At 40.7% G+C, this 23,039-nt stretch overlaps 1 long non-coding RNA gene across 1 annotated transcript; it reads right to left on the bottom strand.

Moving 5' to 3' along the window:
* Positions 1 to 1,731: 1,731 nt before the first annotated feature.
* LOC133385917 (uncharacterized) lies at positions 1,732 to 5,699 on the bottom strand. The gene is made up of 3 exons (XR_009763016.1): positions 5,673 to 5,699; positions 3,019 to 3,124; positions 1,732 to 1,856 (listed from the first exon to the last, which is right to left on the bottom strand). It is a non-coding gene; the product is annotated as an uncharacterized LOC133385917 (long non-coding RNA).
* Between the last annotated feature and the right edge of the window lie 17,340 nt (positions 5,700 to 23,039).

Genomic DNA, 23,039 nt, shown 5'->3' with positions numbered 1-23,039 from the left:
AGCCAGTTCAAGGTTAGTTACAGAGTATATTGGTGGGACAAATGTACTGCTAGGTTGAAAGGTTCTTCTATTGCAGTACTAAACAGTGAGGTGGGTTTGTTCCTGTGTTAGTGTCTTTGTTATGTGGTCTGTTATTGGTGAAAGTAGCTGTTTTAGGTTGGGGGATGTGTGGCACGAAACATAGGCCTACCATTTGAGGCCTGTGAGAAGGAAGTTTCATTGGCCAGAATGTGCTGTAGATCATTGATGATGTATTAGAGGGGAGTTTAGTTTGGACTTCTAGGCTTGTCCTGTAGTAGACTATTCCTGAGCATAGTTGATCTACTTTTTCACTTAATTGGGTGGATATTGTAGTCTGAGAAATGTCTGAACTAAATCCTTACGATGCTATCCTAAAGGGCTAAATTTAAAAATAAAAAATAACTAAGGGGAAGGAGAGCTAAATTTTTGCAATAAGCAAGATGGTGGGAATGGGACACACAAAAGTCCTAGTATACATTGCTCCCTCAGGGCTCCCTGAATGGGAAAATACCTGAAGTGTAGTTGGTTCAGTGGCAGCGGTAGCCTGGATCTTTGCTTTGTCTCCCTCCTGCAATGATAGTGGCCACACTGATACAGGAAAGATACAGTTGCCTCATAGCTGAAGATGGAGGCTGAGATGTAGAAAAAGTGGCAGGTCTGTAGCCAGAAACATTGTGGTGAGAGGGATCTAAGAGCTCATTGCAGAAGAGCCAGAGGAGAATGAAAATCCCTGATTGCAAGCTTTTCCTTCTATCTACAAATGAAAGAACTGGAAAATTTGCTTTCATCAGTGAAAACAGAATATTCAAACAGGGCCCTGGAATATGCCTGAGACGGCAAGTCCTCCATAAGCCCTGAACCAAAACCTCACTTCAGGCCTCCTCACAACTGACATCCTTAGAGCTAAAGCTCATAAATGCTATAGCAGCCTAAGGCTGTAATCCTTTATTCACTTACTTGGTTGGACTAAGCCCCATTGAATTCAGTAGGACTGCATTGTTAGACTTCTAGTTATCCTCTAATTTTAGAAAGTATAGGTATCTGTTCTCAAAAAGATACATTTCCAGCAGATATTTGCCATTTTGAAAAGAACCAAGTTATTTAACCCATTTCTGCATTTGATAGTGTCAAACCTTGATGACCTCAGACTAAATTAATATGTAATATGTGTATACTTCCTCTTTCCCCTGCCTTTCTCCAACTTTGTTTCTGTACTCCCCAGCAACTATAATTAAGCTTTCTTTAGGCTTGTGACCTTGGCTAACTTTAAAAATAAAGTGAGTGCCATGCAAGGTGATTGTTTCCCAATTTCACATAGCCCTGCTGGAAATGTATTATGTCTGCTTCCCTTTTCCTATACAGTCTATTTGAGAGCATTCTGGATGGAATGTGCATTGAGTATCAATGAGTACAAGCCAGGCTATAAGCTTTCTCCCCACCTCCACATTTAAGTTAGTATTTCATTCCCCACCAAACATATTTTGACATTCATCCCTCATAAAATAGACCCAGAAACTGTTGTAAAAAAGAGAGAGAAACCCCTTCTGATATAATAAAAACAGATAAAAGAACACAGATAAAAGATTTTAGAATAGTCCTCTAGAGTGACTCTCACAACACTTTTAATCAGTCTTAATATTTTCCCCAATAACAATATAGATAGACTGGCAGAAGCAGTAGATGCGTTCCAATTCAGTTTATAATTGCATTCCAAGGACTTTCTTTGTATGTCAAAGTTTAGTACTTCATCCTGGTTTTCAATACTATGAAATCTACATATAAATGGCTGTGTACATCATCTTTGGTATGGTCAAATATATTCCATAAAGCTGATACTAGAGAGATTAAAAGAGGACAAAGAATATGAAAAAGTTCCAAATAATGTATTTACATAACCCAAAATTGTTCAGGGTTCTGAAAAATATATTTCAGCTCCCCCCCAATAGCTTGTTCTAATAATATCACATTTCTCTCCCCATGCCTTCATATACCAATCTCTATTGTACTATCATGTTACAACTTGATTTTCGAATCAATGAAATCTTCTTGTAATGCCAACCTCATGAAATTCTTCTGACATAAAAACATTTAATTGGAGCTTCTGGCTTTCTTTATGTGGAGAGGAAAGCCAGAAAGATACATAGTAACCTAAATATTGACTTAGGTTAAGAGTCTGAAGAACTGTAATAACTTAACACGACATAATGCAAGTTCTATTTGGAGATTCTTCCCACAGTCTTTATTGTTTGGCTACAAATTTTCATGATTAATAGGGTCTAGGTTTAAGGACCTGTATTACACATCAACTTCTACTTGTCTCCAGCTTGTCAATGCAATCAGCTAAGCTCCCTGCCCCACAAAGCTGCATTCGCCAGCTTTGAAAGCTTCACTGTCAGATTACTATTTACCCCATTTCTATTTGTTTTCCCCTGTGGCTCTCCACGTGTTTTTATACTCCAACTCCAATTGGTAAGAAAGGTAGAGTGAGCAAAGCAACTCTTGGTTTTCTAGCTATACGTGATTATTATTAATAATAATAATAGCCACACAGCTAGAAAATGAAGAGTTTATTAATATGCTTCTATAATATATTAGTATAAACTAGTATGTTTCACATCAATGTGATACATAACAAAAATAGCAAACACGAGTATATTCAATATATACTATCATTTTTCATAACAGATTTTCTCGATCATGTTGTATATTTGATTTCATTTTAAAATACACAACTTTTTGTAAAAGTAAAATCACTTTCTTCAATTATGAATGGATTTGATTTAACCTAGACAGTTATATTTCTTTATTTGTTCTGGACTGAAAACTATGCATCAGATGTGTCTGAAAAGAAAAAGGAAAATATCATACTTTGATAATTAATAAGTTGGGGAGAAAATGCTATGAGACCCAAGGGGTCCCAAAGTAAACTACTACTGAAAGTCTACTTTCACTCAAACATTTGGGACGAACAGTTCCTGGTTACTGTGTAAAATCTACCTGGGGAAACTGGCTGTGTTCATTGGTGGCTTCCAGCCATGAACCTCTCTGTCAGGTGCCCGCATCAAGCATTGCCATGTTCAGAACAACCTCAGATATCAAAATCCTATTATAGTAGAAGAGAACAAGCTCATCAGATGAAACAGTATGAGATTCTGACTCTCAGAATGAGAATTTCATTGAAACCTCAGCAGCTGCTCTTGGAGTGGATACATTTGATATTCCCTTGTCCTATTCTATCACAGGGGGAAATGTGCTTTTTCTTCTTTTTTGCACCTCTGGATTTTACCTCGTTTGACAGATGGTGCACACTAGATCCAACAAAAGCTGTACAAACAGCTCTTAAGAAACAAAGTTGTGTCCATCAGTTCAATTAATTCACAGGCATTGTTCACAGATTAGCAGCCAGGGATATCTTTTGATTTTGTATAGAGACTAGCATTTTCCTAAACTTACCAAAAGATGAATGGCAGACCCATGCATTTCTAAGCACAGATCAGTGTTTTGATTTCATAAATCCTGGAGATAAGGGTGGAGCTATTGTCACCATCATTTCAGATAAGTACATTATCAGCAGGAACCCTTCAAGAAGCTATGTCTTAGCATCTGTTTGATTCAACATCTATTAAAGAGCACTTATACACAAACTGTGTTCTTAGTGTTATTTGTCATGTCTAATATTTTCTACAATCCATTTGATGGACTTGCTTGTAAAATTTAGTGTAATTCATTTCAAGTTTCCCTGCATTGCATAAACACTACCTGGAGCACAATATACACATGTGGTCATAAAACCATGGAATTGGAAGAAATAAAACAGCTATCAGGTCTGAAAGCTAGACACGAGAGAGAGAGAGAGAGAGAGAGAGAGAGAGAGAGAGAGAGAGAGACTGATCTACCCTATTCTCTGGACAAGCCCATCACAAGTAACAAGAAGGAGCACATAGCAAGATAAGTTGGTTAACATATATATATTAAACAGCTTATCATTTTAAGTTCTGTTAGTAATCCATCTAAGCCTGGAGACTTACCCAGCATCAGCTTTTTATTGAATTAGATTACTTCCTATTTGTCTGACCATCCATTTAGTGATGCTCTAATCACTTCACTAAATTGTGGCAGTTTTATTGTGTGTGTTTGTAAAAAATGAATGCATGTCTGACTTACCAATAGAATTTTTAATGTAGAAATGGATGAACAGTTTATTTGAGATTATATATGTCTTTATTTTAGCCATGCCTATAGATAGAATTAATCTCATGATTTTCCTTTAGCAGGATTTATTTGGCTATTAGGTAGTCTGATTTACTACTGCATTATGAATCATTTAATTTAGGAGATTCCAAAGCTTTCTTCAGGACCACTCCTTCTACATGTATAGACTTTCTGGGCACTAAAATCAACTGAAAGAGCAGAATGGGTGGCAGGGGGAGTGCTTCTTTTCATTTGCATTCTAAATGATTCACCATTTTGGACCTGGAATTGCATTAACTCAGGGGTAGGGAACCTTTTTCAGCCTGAGGGACACATTCCCTTCTAGGCAACTTTCCAGGGGACACATGCCAGTGATGGACAGGACCAGAAGCAAACCTAGGCGGAGCAACAAATATAAATTTTACCTTTGTATATGTGGAGGATTTCTCTCCACTGCAGTCACCAATTGTAAATGATTAAGTACTATTATTCCATGCCACTGCAACTTTTACATCAATTAGATATTTGTCCTTGTTTCCTTGGTTCCCCATTGTCACCATACATTTAAATTATCAGTTAATAAACTTCTGTTCACCCACCAGTAAAGCTTGGTACAAATCAGTACAGACACCACTTTAAAATAAAACCACAATGTAAGCTGTTTTTTATATTTGATTACCAAACAAACAAAAAAGATGGGTATGCTTAGCATAAAGGTTAATATATAATAAACTTAACTTGGCTGCTGTTACTTTAAATGAGACTGTTCACTACAGCGGATTACTGTGTTATTGTCACTATAGCTCCGGGAGATTTAGTTCCTTGCCTTATTTAAAAACAGCCAATTACTCCAGTTACCCTTGGTCCCAGGCTATGGTCTGAAGGCACATAAGCTGCTACAAAGAGTTAAGGTAGAAAGTAATGTTTATAAAAATAAAATATTTTAATACATGCATAAATGCTAGCAATTAAAAATACTTATAAAAGTACACATACAATAGTGTACATATTAATACACAAAAGGCCAAAGGACAAATTCTATGCAGAATCCATGTCCATACAAGGTAAAGAATGAAGAAATCAAAACAATGCCAATCTGTAATCCTGAATTAACTAATGAACAATGGTCTATCAAGAAGACTCAATACCCAGGAAATTCAAAGTACATATTTTGGCCAGATGCTTTTTGACTGAAAAGTCTTCTTCAATGGCCTTGCAGATGGATATATACTGTACAGGGTAAAGAATACAATGAACAACATTAGCTATATATGGTGAATGCCTCCAAATATAAGAAGTTGTGCAACAGGTATCATAAATGCAAAAAGAAAAAAAACACTTAATATTTATGTTTTGGGATATTGACTGATAATTGGATAATATGTAGATTCAATGTATTCTGCACAAAAATAGTTTGAAATAAAATTATAAAGTCATCCAATAAGAAAGTTATTACTTACATAAAGAATGGATTGGTATAGTGCTCACCATTTCCTTTTCTCAGTCATTTTTGAATCCCATTAAAAGATTTTCTACCAACACAACTCACCTTGAATGTGTTTGTGTGTTATAAATATCTAATCAGGTAGGTCATTCTGAAGGAGCTAATCTACAGAAATGACACAGCTGTGAGAAGAATTTCAACAGCCATTCAGAACAGGCCATATCACAGCTGAATTTATTTTCCTTACTTGCATTAACCTTTAATAGGTTTTTTATGTAATGGAGACACTTCACCATCGGGGCACTGTATACCATCTATATGCCAAAAATTACATGTCTATACATGGTCAGGAAACATACATAACCTAAAAAAACAGATTACAATTATTCTAAACAGAAAAATATAAACACTGAGGATTCAAAATGCTTCTGGTTTTGACAATAGCGCCCGAAGTACTTTCTGTTATAACACAGGAGTCCAATGTAAATCTTCATTGAGGCCATTTGGAATCATAGTCTTTAAAGAGTGTATCCAGAAGAGCTCTCTTTTCTTCAGTTTGGCTTCCAGATGTCTTCCCACTCCTGTGACTTTTTTCAATTTTTAAATGGAAGATTTCATGCTCCAATGGTAAGACACTTCATAAGCTGTGGCCATACAGAAAGAGATGTAAAATTCTGGACTATTGAAAGCAGGAGCTGTCAGTGCCAGAGACCCTGAGCCAGTGCCCAACCTGGCCACCCCCTGGTGCCAGGTCTGCCCATCAGCCCCAGCCAGCATGGTCAATGGTCAGGGATTATGGGAACTGCAGTCCAGCAACATCTGGGAATCCAATGGTTGGGAAAGGTTGATCTAGTAGAGCTGACAATATAAATTATTTACAGTGGTGCATGAAGCTAGTGCTGCTTCACACAGTCTGTGCAATGGGGAAAGGCAAGAGTGAACTTAGTTGCATAAGATGAAGATATTCAACACAGATGTTCATGACTGCAAATGCACTTTTTCAAGCAGTGGCAACCAGGATATCTTAGTCTGTATTCATATGTATCTTCTTCCTTATCACTGACATTTATATGGCTGAGGAGTGGCTACAGTGCTCATATGTATCTAAAACTGTCCTATGAACCCACAAATGGTAAAGGAAATTCTGGTGTGATGCAACATTTTAATGTCAGTTTATAAATGATCAGTGGCCATCTACAGAGTTGGTTGTAATTTAAAGCAGTTTTTCTGGAGAATATCTGGACATGGGATAAAAAACTAGTTGGCCTCACCTACATTAAACCTTTAAATAAGTGATGCTTAACAAAATAAGATTCTGTTGTGGTTCTGTTTTTTATTTTCTGCCTGTATACAAGCCTATTGCTTCCATTATTCATTTTACTTCTAGATTTCTGTATTCTTTAGCTGAAAAGATAACCTATTTAAGCCAAAGATTTCTCTGAATTCATTTTACTTTGATCACAACATAAGATTAAATAGTTTAACCTATCAGTATACTAATTTAACAGTCAGCAAATTATTTTTTTTTTTATAGTTGTCAAGGGAACTCTTTTTCTTGGTACTTAAAAATCCTCCCATCAGCAGTTTAGGCTGCAATCCTAGCTCCACGCTTGGGAGTAAGACCCATTGAACTCAGTGTAGCATTCTTCTTCTGAGTATCTTTCTTTTATCTTTAGTATGCTTCTTTTTTATCTGTGTATCTGGAGCTTAATTTTGAATTCAACCAAAGCATAGTAAAGCTGGAATATTTTAATGACCAACATTGGAAGACATTCATGAGTAAGCAAAATTGTGAATGTATTCATCTTCATTTAGGTGGTCTTGCCATGTGTAATGTGCCTGGAAATAAGCACCTGCCTGTACACAGCACACTTTTGTGGTGCTGATCTCAAGTAAGTCACATTAGAATGAATTGTGATTGTTTAGTATTAATGCTTGGTCAGTTACTGCCTCTGTTCATCTAAGCAGAGAATTGGAATGAATATACTCTCTTGGGAAGAAACAAACAAATAAAAACAGGAGAACAAAGTCACTACATTTCAGGAATTTTATCTACTCGAAGTACATCCATCCACAATACAATTAAATAATTTAAATCACAATATATAGAAAACCCAGCTAAAATTAACTCTATTGGTTTGGAAGCACAGACATATTTTTATCATAAACATGGATGTTTGGTTAAAAAATGCCCAAGAAGTGGTGTACAAGAGGCTGTTCAGCAGCGTTTGTCCAGCCATTGGTGAAATGTGGGGGAAATGACCATGGCAGCCCAGTCCTGGATCCTGTTACCTCACTGCCTAACCACCTATTTAATTAATGATCTAGGCTGCAATTCAATACAGACTTACCTGGGAGTAAGTCCCATTGGATCCAATGGAGCTTACGTCTAAGTAGACATGGATTGTGTTTCGCCCCCCCATCAGTCACCAATACATTGTGGAGATCAGTTTATATCTATGTCTATACTAACCTCCACTTCAAAAACATTAAACTTTTGAAAACTATTTTCACCCACACTTAGTCACTGCTGCCACCATATAACTCAAAGCCTTTCTATTTTCTGATACCAGTTGACCTTTCAGTAGTTATAGATGAATGTGGGTCAAAACGGACCAGAGTACAGTAATACCTCAGTTAACAAAGTAGATGTGTTCTTGAACATTCTTTAAGAGAAATTATGGTACCAGAGGTAGGAAGAACATGGAAAGAATAGGGATAGGTTCCTACACCCACTCATAGAAGGTGGGGACAACTTCAACAAGGGCTTTAAAGGTGCCTACTCGGCATCCAAGAGATCTCTTTAATGCAAACACAAAAGTTTGTCAGTTTCACCCTAGCAAAGCAAGGGCTCATGCTTATCAGTTATTGATAGTAAAGCAAAGAAACAGGCTGGTCAGTTTCATCTTAAAGCAAAGGCATAGACTTGAAAGTTTGTCCATAGCAAATCAAGTCAGTTTCACCTTTAAAAAAGACTTAGTTAAAAGGAGCTTCCTTCTGGAAGGATTCAATAACTGAGGTATTACTGTACTAGGTTTAAATTTTTTAAAAAAGGTGCTATAAATTTATAGAAGCTAATTCTTACTATTTATTGACTGTATTTTCCCCCAAAAAGAATTGCATATAATGTTTGTGGTTTCACTAAGTTCCTGTTATTTTACATAGCGCTGCATAAGCAATATTTTTACTGTCCCTTTAAGAAGGGTGCTATGTGAGTTTCCAGTTTCATCTGCCAACCATTTTTAGATTGTAAACTACCTTGCAGACCTTGACATAGAACATAGGAAGCTGCCTTATACCAAGTCACACCATTGGCCCATCTAGCTCAATTCTGTCAACACTGACTGGCAGTGGCTGCAGCAAGGTTTCAGGAAAGAGTCTCTCCCAGCCCTACTTGGAGGCAGCAGGGATCAAACCAGGGACCTTTTGCATGCAAAGCAGATGCTTTTCCAGTGAGGTATGGTCCTTCCCACAGTGGATGACAAACATTTTAAATACACAGTATATACAGATTACATACACACACCCTTCCTAACTCTGAATAAAACCTACACAAGCCATCAGACAGCAGTGCTCTTTAGGGAGGCATGAGCTATTCCTGTACTACTCCATTCATCTCAATATAATGTATCAAAACCTGAAAGAGCTATTCTGTCTTGATGTACTAATGTGTTCCTGAGTGGACAATGCCTTTCACAGCAAGCAGATTGCCAGCTTTTTTTTATTAGCTTATGGCATTATTGAGATAAATGTAATTTTCTTAATACAAAGTAATATTTTGCATGCCTCTGAGTGGGTGGGATTCATTTGAGAAATAATGAACTTGTCTGATATGATTAACAATCCAACAATATCTGTTGCAGTAATCTTGCCACTCACCATTCACCACTTTCAGACAAACAAGGCAAATTAAATGCTTTGGTAGCATAACAAAGCCAATATCTATGTGGAAAAAAACCCCATGACAATAGATAATTATTTCAACAATGCACTGAATGCAATCAGGTTAAGCAAAAACCCATTTGCCTACAAGTTGTAGAAAAATTGCATTCAGTCCCAATTAAAAGAACCACTGTAGTGACTTGTTTCTCCCTGATCCCATTTTTATTTCATTAATAAATACAATTTATGTAGCTCTAGAGTTCATAAATTGTGTCATAGTGAGCCTCCATAAATCAAGATTAAAATTATTTGATTAAAGCTCTCTAAGAGTAGCAAAGCACATTCACCTGGCATTCCCTTTCTTCTCGTAGTCTGGCAGTACTTTAAAAAAAAAAAAGCATGGGAGCAAAGATTCATGGGCCTACTGTAACTTTTCTGGGATGGGCCATGCAGAATATAGGGAACAATTAAAAAAATAAAAATATATATTTTACTCATTGGTTCAGAGCTAGAGTGTCTACTCATGCATTTCCAAAAGGATAGACATTTCCCACCAAAACAAAGGACAAAAGAGAACACAGATGTACGTACAGTACAATGTATGTATGCTAATTTTATATGTATAGATATATATTTAGATTTTTAAAATAATTTTTATAGAACTATATAGCTGTGGTTAGCTAGAGAACTGTTTCTGTTATTTAAATTGGAACACTATACATCTCATGTAGAGGGGAAGACTATGACCAGCTGACCTGCTTAGTCTGCTTTCAAGGTGCTAACTTTAAATACACACAAGCATAAGGAACATTGATGCCTCTACTGCCAACTGGCAAGGTAACTGAGTTCATAAGATTCACTCATTCTATCAGTGTGAGGAAGGTGAGATGGAAACAGTGGTCAGGGCCAGTTCTAAAGGATGGCCAGGTTGGGCACTGGCCCGACGGCCCCTGGAGCTACAGGGGGCTCCTCGGCTGCCCCTCCACTCCCCTTCTGTGATCCATGGGTCCCCCCCACATCTCCCCACTTACCTGTCTGCTGTCTTTTACCGTTGCCCTTAACAAAGATGGTGGTTGCGGTTTCCCTAAGGTACTGAAGCCCCTGCCGCCATCTTAGTTGATGGCAGAGATGCGTGTGTGTAGCATGCATGCATGCCATCAACAAAGATGGTGGCAGAGGCTTCATCCCCTTAGGGAAACCGCAGCCGCCATCTTCGTTAAGGGCAATAGTAAAAGACAGGAGACAGGTAGGTGGGGTGGGGTGTGCACGTGTGCGCACGTGAACATGAATGCGCGCACATGCCGGGGCCCAGAGCAAAATGATGCCCAAGGGCCCCGGCATTCCTGGAGTCGGTCCTGACAGTGATGACTTTGCAATGGCTAAGGGTGCCTTGGTCTTGCTGTTCAACTTTGACCTCCTTTGTAGCACTGCTGCTTAGTGCAACCTCCTACTGTTTGCTATTGCCATGGAATTGTATTTTTGTGTCTGCTGTTATCTTGTGATTGCTATTTTTGCCTTTTGTGATTTGGGTTTATTTTAATCTTAAGAGCAACTTCAAACTGATTTTTGGAAAAAGAAGTGTCTGGATGCAGGATTGGGACCCTGGGAGTTCAGAGGATGAGGAGGAGGGGGGAAATGCTAGTTTCCCAGAGTTGCAGGAGAGAGAGAGGACAGAGATAGAGATATCTGCCGACAGAGACCTTGAGAGCCTGGTAACCAGGGAAATAGACGGCTCCCAGAAGTTTCTCACACCCTCCCCTCTCTCCAGACCAGAGCAGTTAGAGATGGAAAAAGGAGGGGTTCCAATTCCCCCTCAAGCGGAGAAAAACCTGCCTGACAGTTTAAACCTTCCCCTCCCTCTTCCCCCCATCCTAGAAGCAGATACTTTAGAAGAAGAGAAGGCCATGCCCCCACCCTCGCCTCGTTCCAGGAGGCATCTCAAAGTAACAAGGGAAAGAGAAAGGAGGGGTTTAGAACAGGGCACTGTGAGATGAAGTGAGAGAATTCGCGCCAGAAAAACCCCTTTATAAAGAGTGGGGGGAGCAGAGCACCCCTGTTCTGTCACCTTTCTTCCATGTTGCAGGTTCTTGTTTGCAGAAGTTGTTCATGCGACGAAGGAGTCTATGTCTGGAAATTACTTTAATAAAAACTGATTTGCTTTCACCAAGTGATTTGAGTCTTGAGTCCCAACCTGAACACGACAGCGTGACAGAACCACCTATTTCACCCTCAATGCTCTCACCATTCGACAGTGACGAGATGGAGAAGGGAGCAACGGGGGGAACAAACCCCACTTCTGAGGCAGAGGAAGTGAGGCTCCTGAGGACTAACGTAGCAGACTTACAATCAGGTGTTCAAACTCTGTTGGCGGCAGTCAAGGCATTGAAGACTGACAATCAGGCCCTGAAGGCCACGATCGATCGGATGCGTACAGCTCCCCCGGCAGCGGCTGTGAAGTTTCCTATCGGATTACCACCAAAGTATGGAGGGCAGAGTGATCAGTTGTCTACCTTTGTGGCTCAATGTGAATTGTACCTGGACGTCAGGAATGCAGAATTTCCTGGCCTTTTGGAAGGAGAGGCTGCTAAATGGGTGACTCCGTATCTAGTGAGAAAGGATGCCCTTCTAGGAAGATATAGAGGATTCATACAAGAAATGACTGAGATGTTTTAGGATCCACAAAGAGCTGAAACAGTGGCAAGGCAGTTGGGGACCCTGAAACAAGGAAAAGGGACTGTTTCCGAGTACACCAACGCCTTTAAAATCCTGTCCCAGGAAACAGGATACAATGATGCAGCTTTGATGTTTATGCACAGAAGTGGACTGAGTGCCGAGATCCCGGATGAGTTGGCCAGGACTACCCCCCCAACGGATCTGCCGGGGCTGATTCGGCTGTGCCTACAGATTGATCACCGGTTGGAAGGAAGGCGCTTAGAAAAGAAACAAGAGGTCCTGAGGTATTCGGTTTCAGCATCTCGCAACAAGATCTTTTCAACCTCAGGAACAGCAAGTAATGCAACCGAGGGACTGGGAGGGGTTAGGCCAAGGCTGTCAGAAGAGGAAAAGGAGAGAAGACGTTGAGAACGTCTATGCTTCTATTGTTCCAAGCCGGGCCATGTGGCCAGGGATTGTGGACTAAAAGGGGGAAAACCAGAGCCGTCGGGAAACTAGAACACCCTGTCCACGTACAGGCCGGTGGACTGGGCGCATCTTTGTATAAAGGGCCTCAAATGACCCAACCCCCATCCCAAGGAGTACTGGTTCTCCCTATTCGGATTACAACTCCCCAAGGGACAATGTTTAATTCCACCGCGTTAATTGACAGCAGAGCCTCCACAAATTTCATTGACGCAAAGCTAGCCAAGCGTTATGGAATTTCTCTGTGGAAGCTGGACGCTCCCTTATCTGTGGAGACCATTGACGGGAGGCCCCTAAAGTCAGGGGGGGGTAACGCGAGCCACGGAGGAATTGAAACTCCAAATTCCTGGACATGAGGAATCCATTTCACTGTATGTGTCTGACCTCTCGAGCTTCGATGTGATCCTGGGAATGCCCTGGCTGGTCAAGCATGAACCAAAGATAAGTTGGAAGAAGGCAGTGGTGTGGTTCCCTTCTCAGTATTGCCAGGAAAATTGTCAACCAGAAAGAATCAAGAGCACTCTGGCGGGGGCAGTGCAGGAAATCAAGCCAGTAACCCTTCCCTCAAAATACGAAGAATATAAGGATGTGTTTGATGAGAAAGAGGCCGAGACCTTACCCCCTCACTGCCCGTTCGACTGCGCGATTGATTTATTGCCAGGGGCAAGTATTCCGTCAGGAAGAATTTATTCTTTGACAGAAAAGGAGAGAGAGGCGTTAAGAGAGTTTCTGGAGAAGATTCTGAAGTGTGGATTTATACGTCCATCCCAATCCCCTGCTGGGGGCCCCTTGCTGTTCATGCAGAAGAAAGGAGGTGAGCTCAGACCTTGTAACGATTTCCGCGCATTAAATCAGATTACCATCCCGAATAGCTACCCACTACCCCTGATTTCGGAATTGTTAGATCGACTGCGTTCTGCAAAATTCTTCACGAAGCTGGATTTAAGGGGGGCATACAATTTGATCAGAATGAAGGAGGGGGACGAATGGAAGACGGCATTTCTTACGTGTTACGGTCAATTTGAATATTTAGTGATGCCATTCGGGTTGAGTGGGAGTCCAGGCATGTTCCAAAAATTCATGAATGAAGTATTTAGAGACCTTCTGGATGAGTATGTGGTTTGTTATCTAGATGATATCCTGGTTTTCTCAGAGACCCAAGAGGAGCATGACCAGCATGTGAAAACTGTACTGAAAAAACTGAGAGAGAACCACTTGTATGCTAAGCTGGAGAAATGTGGATTTGACTTAACATCCTTTGACTTTCTTGGATATCGTATATCAGCAGGAGGGGTGGAGATGGACCCTGGTAAAGTGAGCTGCATACTGGATTGGGGTCAGCCAGTCACCAAAAAGGATGTACAATGTTTTTTGGGGTTTGCAAACTATTACAGGAAGTTCATCCCGGGATTTTCCAGATTAACAGCCCCTCTTACTGACTGTGTAAGGGGAAAGAAAAAATTTCAATGGACAGAGAGCGCTACAAGCGCCTTTGAGGAGTTAAAAAAGAAATTCGCTTCTGAGCCTATTCTACGCTTTGCTGACCCGGGCCGTCCTTTCGTTGTGGAAACGGATGCCTCAGATTTTGCCATCGCTGGGGTGTTGTTACAGACAGACAAGGAAGGGAAAGAGTTGCATCCCTGCGCGTACTTTTCCAGAAAACTCAGAGATGCCGAAAAAAATTACACAACATGGGAGAAGGAGCTGTTAGCCATCAAGGATTCCTTTGAGAACTGGAAACAATATCTAGAGGGGGCCCGGCACCACATTGAAGTGCGTTCAGATCACAAGAACCTAGAAAGTCTGCAGACCGTCAGAAAGCTGAACCAGAGACAAATAAAATGGTCCCAGTTCTTTGCCAGGTTCAACTTCAAAATTATTTACCAAACCCAGGCCAAAAATCAGAGAGCAGATGCCTTATCCAGACAACCGCAACTCAAAGGGGGTGAGGCTAACGACCAGCCCCAATACATTGTCCGGCCAGAGAAATTGATGTTAGGATCGTGCCAGCCTTCGTGGGAAGAAGAACTCAAAAGAGCACAACAGGGAGATGCACACATGCTGCAGTATATTCAAGAAGTGGGACAGGATCAAGACCCAGAAGTGAGTTTTCATTGGAAAGATGGACTGTTGTGGTTCAAAGCAGCCAGATATGTGCCTAAGGGAGATCTAAGACTCAAAATCTTATGTCAGTGTCACGACTCCGTGACAGCTAGACACTTTGGCATCTTCAAAACCATTCAGAACGTGGCCAAGGACTTTTGGTGGCCCCAGATGCGTCGAGAGATTGAGAACTATGTAAAGTCCTGTTCGGTCTGTATGCGGGTGAAAGCAGACACAGGGAAACCGACAGGACTGCTGCAGCCGCTGCCTGTCCCAAGTGACCCCTGGAAGGATCTCTCCATGGATTTTATAACTGATCTACCAAAGTCACAAGGAATGGCGGCTATCCTGGTCGTGGTAGATTCGCTCACCAAAATGGCACATTTCCTTCCTTGCCCAGGAGCTCTGGAGGCCAAAGAGACGGCCAAGTTGTTCATAAAGGAAATCTACCGGCTGCATGGACTACCAAATAGTTTAGTTTCGGACCGAGGAAATTTACAGCTAAATTTTGGAGGGCAGTTTGGAAACAGTTACAGACAGAACTAAAACTCTCTTCCGCTCACCACCCCCAGACGGTCGGGCAGACCGAGAGACTGAACGCTGTTTTAGAAAGGTATTTACGTTGTTATGTCTCCTACCAACAGAATGACTGGGTGTCCTACCTGCATTTCGCAGAATTTGCCTATTATAACTCCCTGCACACCGGCACAGGGCAAACCCCTTTCTTTGCTAACTATGGCTTCCATCCAAAAGCCTTCTCCAGTAGCTCAGGGAGTGTGCCTGTGCCGGCCGCAGGAGAATATCTTCAGGAACTTCAGGCTGTTGGGACTTCCCAGGAGGAATTGCTCCGCCTGTGCAGCCTTTGAGATGAGCTCCCGTCTCAGAGGAAGCTTTTTCAGTTATAAAACTAGTCAGAATTTTTTTTTGACTGGAAAAAACTTTCTCCCAGGTAAGGGAGAAACGAAGAGATTATCCACAGAAGCTTCGTTTTGTTTGCTGGACTGGAATTCATTGGAACTGCCTATGAAGGAAGGTAGCCAGCAATGTGGAACGGAGCCAGGGACTACAAACAGGCTCTAACTGATTAAGCGAGACTCTTTTTTTTCTTCAAAGAAAAACGGAAATTAACAGGCAAGCATCCTCCTGTCTATTCTCATCATTTTGTTATCGTTATTGCAAAAGAGATTTGTCAAACAGTTAGCAACAAAGAAGCCCTGGGTGAGTTATAACTTTCTTTTTTACATACGGAATTAAGGAGGAAGAAAATCGAAATAGCCTATCTTTGTTTTTATTGCAAAAAGCTGGCATGGAATTGAGCATTTTAAAGATATAAACGAATGAGAGGCAGCTAATTTGAAGAGAACATCTGATTTATTTGACATTTGTGTGTTGTTGTTTTTTTGGCGAATCTGCTTATTCTTTATGCTACTAGCCATTTGGACGCTGTGAACTAAATTTGTTTTGGACACATAAGAGATAAGGCCATTCGTGCTGTCTAGAGCATGATGTCATCTGGTTTGCAAGATTAACTCATTAGTGACTGGAAAAAGAAATAAACTGTTCTTTGCTTTAATACAGTGACTATATTGGAATTGAAGGGGTTTTGTTCTTTTGGTGTCAAGAATGACAATCAAGAAGGTCACTGAGACCCTGGATGTTCAGGAAGGGTTTCTCTCTCTAAATATGTTTCAGAAAATAATGAATGAGATCAAGCTAACGAAACAAGCGCTGGGACAGACCAGGCTAGAGATGAAAATTGGATTTGGCAAAATAAGACAGGAACTGAAAGAAATTCAGGATTCTATAACTGGACAAGAAAAAGAAGATAAAAGAAAGATCAAAGAGAAGGCTCAAGATTTGGAGATTGGAATAGATTTATTAAATACGGACCTGGAAAAAGATTTGGATTTTATGGTTATGATGGATCCTAAAGACAAATATTGCTATTTGGAATCTAGCGCTGTCCCTGAAGGAATTGGTGAAGAGATTAGAGATAAAGATATTAATGGCTCGAAAAAATTCCTGGATTGGAAGGATTTGATGGAACTTGAAATAGAGAAAGTTTATAGAATTAATTCCAGATATGTGACAATGGAAAAACCCATAAGAGATGTGCTGGTGCATTTTGTAAAAAAGAGGAACAGAGACACAACTTTACAACAACATTTCAGTAACACATTCAGAATTGATGGCAATAAAATATTTGTGATGAAAGAAATTCCTATCAGACTCTTATTATATGACTATGGCAGCAAGATTATTGGGTGTGCAAAGACGGAAGATGGAAGATGGAATCATGATGACAGCAAGACTATTGGATGTGCAAAGATGGAAGATGGAAGATGGAATCAATATTGATAATGGGAGAAGAGCTATTGAAATTATTGGACTTAGTAGACCTGATGAGATAGATTAATTGACATGTTTATTTGGAGAAAAATTGATGGATATATATCTCAAGGATTAGTAACTTCTCTTTGACTTTTTGGGGAAAGAATAAAATGATGTTAATGAGATTTGATACCAATCAAGATAACCACTGGAGGAAGTGATTGTATAATTTTATTAAGAGACAGGTTTGTTATATATCATAGACCTATAGCTAATCTACGACAAATCGGAAGTCAATAGTTTTTATTGTAATAGTTATTAATTTGTTTTATTTGTTTTGTTTTGTCTTTGACAAATTTGAATAAAAATTAATAATAATAAAAAAAGGAACTTCAGGCTGTTCAACATGTGTTGAAACAGCAGCTAGAGGAAGCCAAGGCTGTACAAGAGAGTTGCTGATCAACACCGGAGAGAGGGCCCATCCCTTCAACCAGGAGATTTGGTATGGCTGTCCACCCGATTCCTTCAGTTGCCAGGCAAGTGTAGGAAATTACAAGACAAAAAAGTGGGGCCGTTTGAAATAGAGGTTCAGATTAATCCCGTGGCGTATTGCCTAAAGCTGCCAGCCACCTTCAAAATACATCCGGTGTTCCATTGCTCCCTGCTAACAAAGGCCGCCCCTCCCAGTGAGTTGCAACCTACAGAGGCCCCAGGGGCTCCAATCCTCGTGGGGGGTCAACCTGAGTTTGAAGTCTCACAGATCCTTGACTCCAGGTGGAGGCATAATCGATTGCAATATCTGATTCATTGGAAAGGATATGGACCGTCCGACAGATCGTGGGAAGATGAGAAAGATGTCCATGCCCCTGACTTAGTAAAAGAGTTTCATCAATGCTTCCCTCACCGACCCAGACCAACAGGTGGGGGGGAAGTACAGCATGGGGAAGGAGATGGTGTCCGGATGCAGGATTGGGACCCTGGGAGTTCAGAGGATGAGGAGGAGGGGGGAAATGCTAGTTTCCCAGAGTTGCAGGAGAGAGAGAGGACAGAGATAGAGATATCTGCCGACAGAGACCTTGAGAGCCTGGTAACCAGGGAAATAGACGGCTCCCAGAAGTTTCTCACACCCTCCCCTTTCTCCAGACCAGAGCAGTTACAGATGGAAAAAGGAGGGGTTCCAATTCCCCCTCAAGCGGAGAAAAACCTGCCTGACAGTTTAAACCTTCCCCTCCCTCTTCCCCCCATCCTAGAAGCAGATACTTTAGAAGAGAAGGCCATGCCCCCACCCTCGCCTCGTTCCAGGGGGCGTCTCAAAGTAACAAGGGAAAGAGAAAGGAGGGGTTTAGAACAGGGCGCTGTGAGACGAAGTGAGAGAATTCGCGCCAGAAAAACCCCTTTATAAAGAGTGGGGGGAGCAGAGCGCCCCTGTTCTGTCACCTTTCTTCCATGTTGCAGGTTCTTGTTTGCAGAAGTTGTTCATGCGACAAAGGAGTCTATGTCTGGAAATTACTTTAATAAAAACTGATTTGCTTTCACCAAGTGATTTGATTCTTGAGTCCCAACCTGAACACGACAAGAAGAGGGGAATATAGAAATAATATATGGGTATTTTCTATTTAACAGAAAGAAGAACAGAAATGAATAGTATTATTAATGATACACAGGTCTACACATACAATTCTATCTATCTGTCTATCTGTATCCAGTGGAAGCTGGTCTATTAGGCCAGGTGACGCACTGCCTATCCTAAAGCCCCAAACCCACACACCATTCTCTTCTCTATTCCTTACATTCATATTCAATACATTATCTATATCTCAGTACCTCATATTTAGAGACACTCTAGACTTGTTTCTGTCCATCTTCTGTTCTGCCCACTCATCTATGGATAGCACAGCCAATCACAACCATTACTATGGTCTCACCCATCTCTAGAGGTAATAATAGTAATAAATTCTAGTAGGAGTGTCTTAGGGAGGGCACAGAACCACTTTGTACCTCCATTTTGTTTTTATTACCCTTGGAATAAAGTCTAGCCAATCGGGAGTTCCTCAGAAATCCATTGGAAGTTCTGTAACATTGGAAGTTCCATAGCATTAGGGCAGGATTATGAAGAGCCTCCCTAACCACTCAGAGGCATGTATTTCAATCTGAGCCAATCAGATGTATGCATTTTTAATCTGCATTATTATTGTTTATTAAATTTCTATACCACCCCATAGCCGAAGCTCTCTGGGCGGTTTACAACATAAAAAACGAATACAATATATAATATACAATTTATATTCAGTACAATTAAAAGGAAAAATACATCACATTTTAAATAAACATAACTAAACAATAAATCTCAACAATGTACATAACATAGCAAAATAAAGAAACCAAACATAACAGTTATAAAACTATCTAAAACTATTCTCCAATGCCCCATTCTGCTTCTCCCCACCTAACCCCATCTTCTGTGACTAACAGTACTATAAACATTTCTTCCATTGTCTTCTTCCTCCAAGACAACCCCAAGACGACTCCAAGTGCAACGCTAAGTGCGCACTTTGCATCGCAATTAGCATGGCACTGAGGCACGTGCAGAGTAGGCACGTGGCAACAGCTGCAGCAGCACCCAGAGTCCTTCAAAACACACACTCACATACCCATTGACTCCTCTCTGAGTGCACTTTGCTACTCCCTCACTTTTGCAAGCAGCAGGAAGCACAATTCTTTCTCTGCAGCCACCCTTTGAAAGCAGCTGCAAAATTTCTGTATGAATTCAGTATTTGAATGTGCAACGTGTGTTCATGTGTGTGTGCTGACGTATGTTGCTGAGTCAAAGGGGCTTTGTTGGGGAGCAAGGGAAAAAAGAGCTGTGTGGCAATAGGGGGTATTTTTTTATTATTAAATTTAAAATATTTCTATCCTGCCCTTCTACCCTATAATAGGGCACTCAGGGCGGCTTACAAAAATAAAATCAAACACATACATAATAAAATTGTAAACAATAAAATAACAAAAACATTAAAATAAATTAAAATACATAATACATAAAGTACAATTAAAATACAAAATACAACACACACACACATATACATATATATAGGAGTGGTTACTAAAGGGGACGACAAGGGTAAAATTTAACGTAGAAGGCATAAAACCTATGTTAACTGGCTGGGACTTTGTTGCTGGTGGGAGTGGAGAAGAGAGGGAAAAAGAAAATAGCTGTGCGATGGGTGGCAGCAGCAATGGGAGTATGGTGTTGTTGGCCCTGATTTGCTGATTGTGGGGAGGCGGAGAGGAGGGAGGAAACAGTGATGGGACCACAAGTAATGGGCAGTGGCAGGGTGGGGGGCATGCTTTTGGTTCTGATGGGCCTTTTGCCAGCCATTGGAGGAAAGGAAAGAAAACCAGTACTGAGATGCCTATGTGGAGGGTTGAGGTGGCTGTAAGGGGAGGTAGGAAATACACAGCTTAACTTCGAAAGAAGAAGCAAGTGTGAAAGCCAGCCACAGATTCCTTTGGGCCAAAGTAGGAAACTTTTCCGTTTACGTAGGTGCTAAATATTAATAAAACTGAAATGTTTAAGCATTCACTGCTTTTTTGCAAGGGAAGACAGAGAGAGAACACGAACAAGCAGAGGCCGCATAACTTTCCTCCTATCAGAGAAGAAACTGTGACATCAGGGATCCCTTCTAAACCAAAGTAAGATACTTTCTGGTTTATTTAGATGCTGTTTGTAAAACTGCCATGTTTAAGCATCCACAGAATCTTTCAAGGGAGGAAAATCTCTGAGTTGCATCATTTTCCTTCTCTTTAGACAATGAGTGAGGCAAAACAAAATTCCTAGTAAACTACAGCTAACATGTTTTCCAGTCTGACTTCCATATTATTTTACTGTAAGTCTCGTGGGGGAGGGGACAGGACATTTTCTTGTTTCATATTTGGGACAGGTTACTGAAAAAAGAGCAGCAACTCTTTCTGTGTATCCAGATCCCTGAAGTGAGAGTAAGATGATTATTTGCTTCACTGTTTGGCTGCCAAAGCTATTCAAGTATAAAATGGGTAGCAGAGCTTGGAAGTAACTAGTTACAAGTAACGAATTACTTGTAATTCATTACTTTTTTGAGTAACGAGTGGGTAATTCCTTTACATTTTGATTGTAATAGAACTAGGAGTAATTTTATTACTTTTGTGGAGTAATTGTAACGTTTCCAGAATTACTTTTGGGCATTACTTGGGGGGGAGCAGGGGAAGTCTTCTGCTCCTCTGATTTGTGGATGAAAATCATGTGCCTCAAACTGGGCTTCTGTGCAGTGTCGCTCTTTCCTCGTGTTCTGTGGATGGGCAGGAGGCGACGAGGGAGGAGGCGGAGAGTGAGATGGGGTGGAGTGGAGAAAACAATTATTTAAAAAAACGGATAGTGGTGGTGAAGAATGGAGTGGAGGGGAAAAGGATCTGGAGGTCAAGAACATGGATAAAGGAGGATAAGGAGGCAGCAGCAGAGTGGAGATAAAGAACTGTGATGAAAGATGACAACGTGTGTGTGTGTGTGTATACTGTGTTTGCACTTGGCACACAAAGTGGCCTCCACCACCCTCTCTGGCTACTGTGCTGCATTTGCAGTATTTTAACTTTTTTGCATCTCAGGGGAAAATGTTTGCTTGAGTGAGTGTCCCTTAGTTGGTGGCAGGGTAGGGTCTGGGAGGTGGTTAAGTGAGAGAGATTATGCTCTGTCTGAGTGGGGGGGAGTTTGCACTTGGTTTGACGTGCAAAGATCTGAATAGTGGCCTCAGCCTCCCTCCCTACCACCCTTACCAGAGGAGAGACCACCATTGCTATCTTATGAATAAAAATAATTATTCTACTACCTCTGTATGTGTGTGTTTATTTTTAATGTTGTTTTAGGCTACTTAGATGTGCAGCAGCCAAGGCCAGCACCTCGTAGGTGGTTTTTTTAAAAGTAACTGAAATGTAATTGTAGTGATTACTTTGAAGGAAAAGTAAAGTAATCAGCTACTTTCAGAGCAATTGTAATTGTAACGGTAATTACTACTTTTTGGGGCCATGTAACTGTAACTGTAATTTATTACTTTTTAAAAGTAATCTTCCAAGCTCTGATGGGTAGTATAGCATTTAAAAAGCCATGCATGTATGTGAAAGAAGAGGGGAAAACACATTTGGAAGATGGCAAGCAACATAGCATCTATGTTGCTCTTTGAGACAATCAGTTTTGAGTAGTGGTATTAGAAATGCTATAAGTAAACTCCATCTGTCAAGAGGAAAAACACATGAACACAGGAAAAACAAGGATGTAGTGACAGGGATTTATAAAGCACGATTTTTACTGCTTTAAATCAATAAAGAAAACAAATTGTATTCTAGAGCCCCATTTTTGTGTAAGATACTGGGTGTCTTGGTGACACAACATACCACTTGGGGGGAAAAAGTTAGCATTTGTTGGAAAATAATTGGTTGACTGGATTCACCCAAAGCAAAATGATATAAAACTAATTAACAATCTTCTCTTAGGGTAGGTTCAGCTGAACAGATGAGAAGGCCAAATAGGGTTGTATCCAAAGTTGCATAAGTGGACCTTCTTGCACAATGGGACTTCCCCTTCTACTCTTTCCCCCTGTAGATCTCCAGGCAACCCCAAAATCTGCTCCAAAGAATTCCCCAGGCAGTGTAGGGTCCCCTCTATGTGTATAGGTCATAGGAATGCTGATGGTGGAGTGGAGTTCTTCACCCAGTGTTAGAATTCATACTTGCAACAACACAAGTGGTATGTGTTTATCTGCTGTGAAATTCCAACATGTGGGCACCTGCTCAGATCTAGGGGCTCCATGTGCTTGGAGTATCCTGTTGCTTATGTATCCTGATCGTGCAGAGTCCCTACACATAAGCAGGTGCTTGTGCATTGACATCTCTCTGCAGACAA

This window comes from Rhineura floridana, chromosome 5 (genome assembly GCF_030035675.1).
Source record: "Rhineura floridana isolate rRhiFlo1 chromosome 5, rRhiFlo1.hap2, whole genome shotgun sequence".
Taxonomy (NCBI): Eukaryota; Metazoa; Chordata; class Lepidosauria; order Squamata; family Rhineuridae; genus Rhineura; species Rhineura floridana.
Note: the sequence above shows the minus strand (reverse complement) of the source record. Positions and strands in the feature narration are given on the sequence as shown.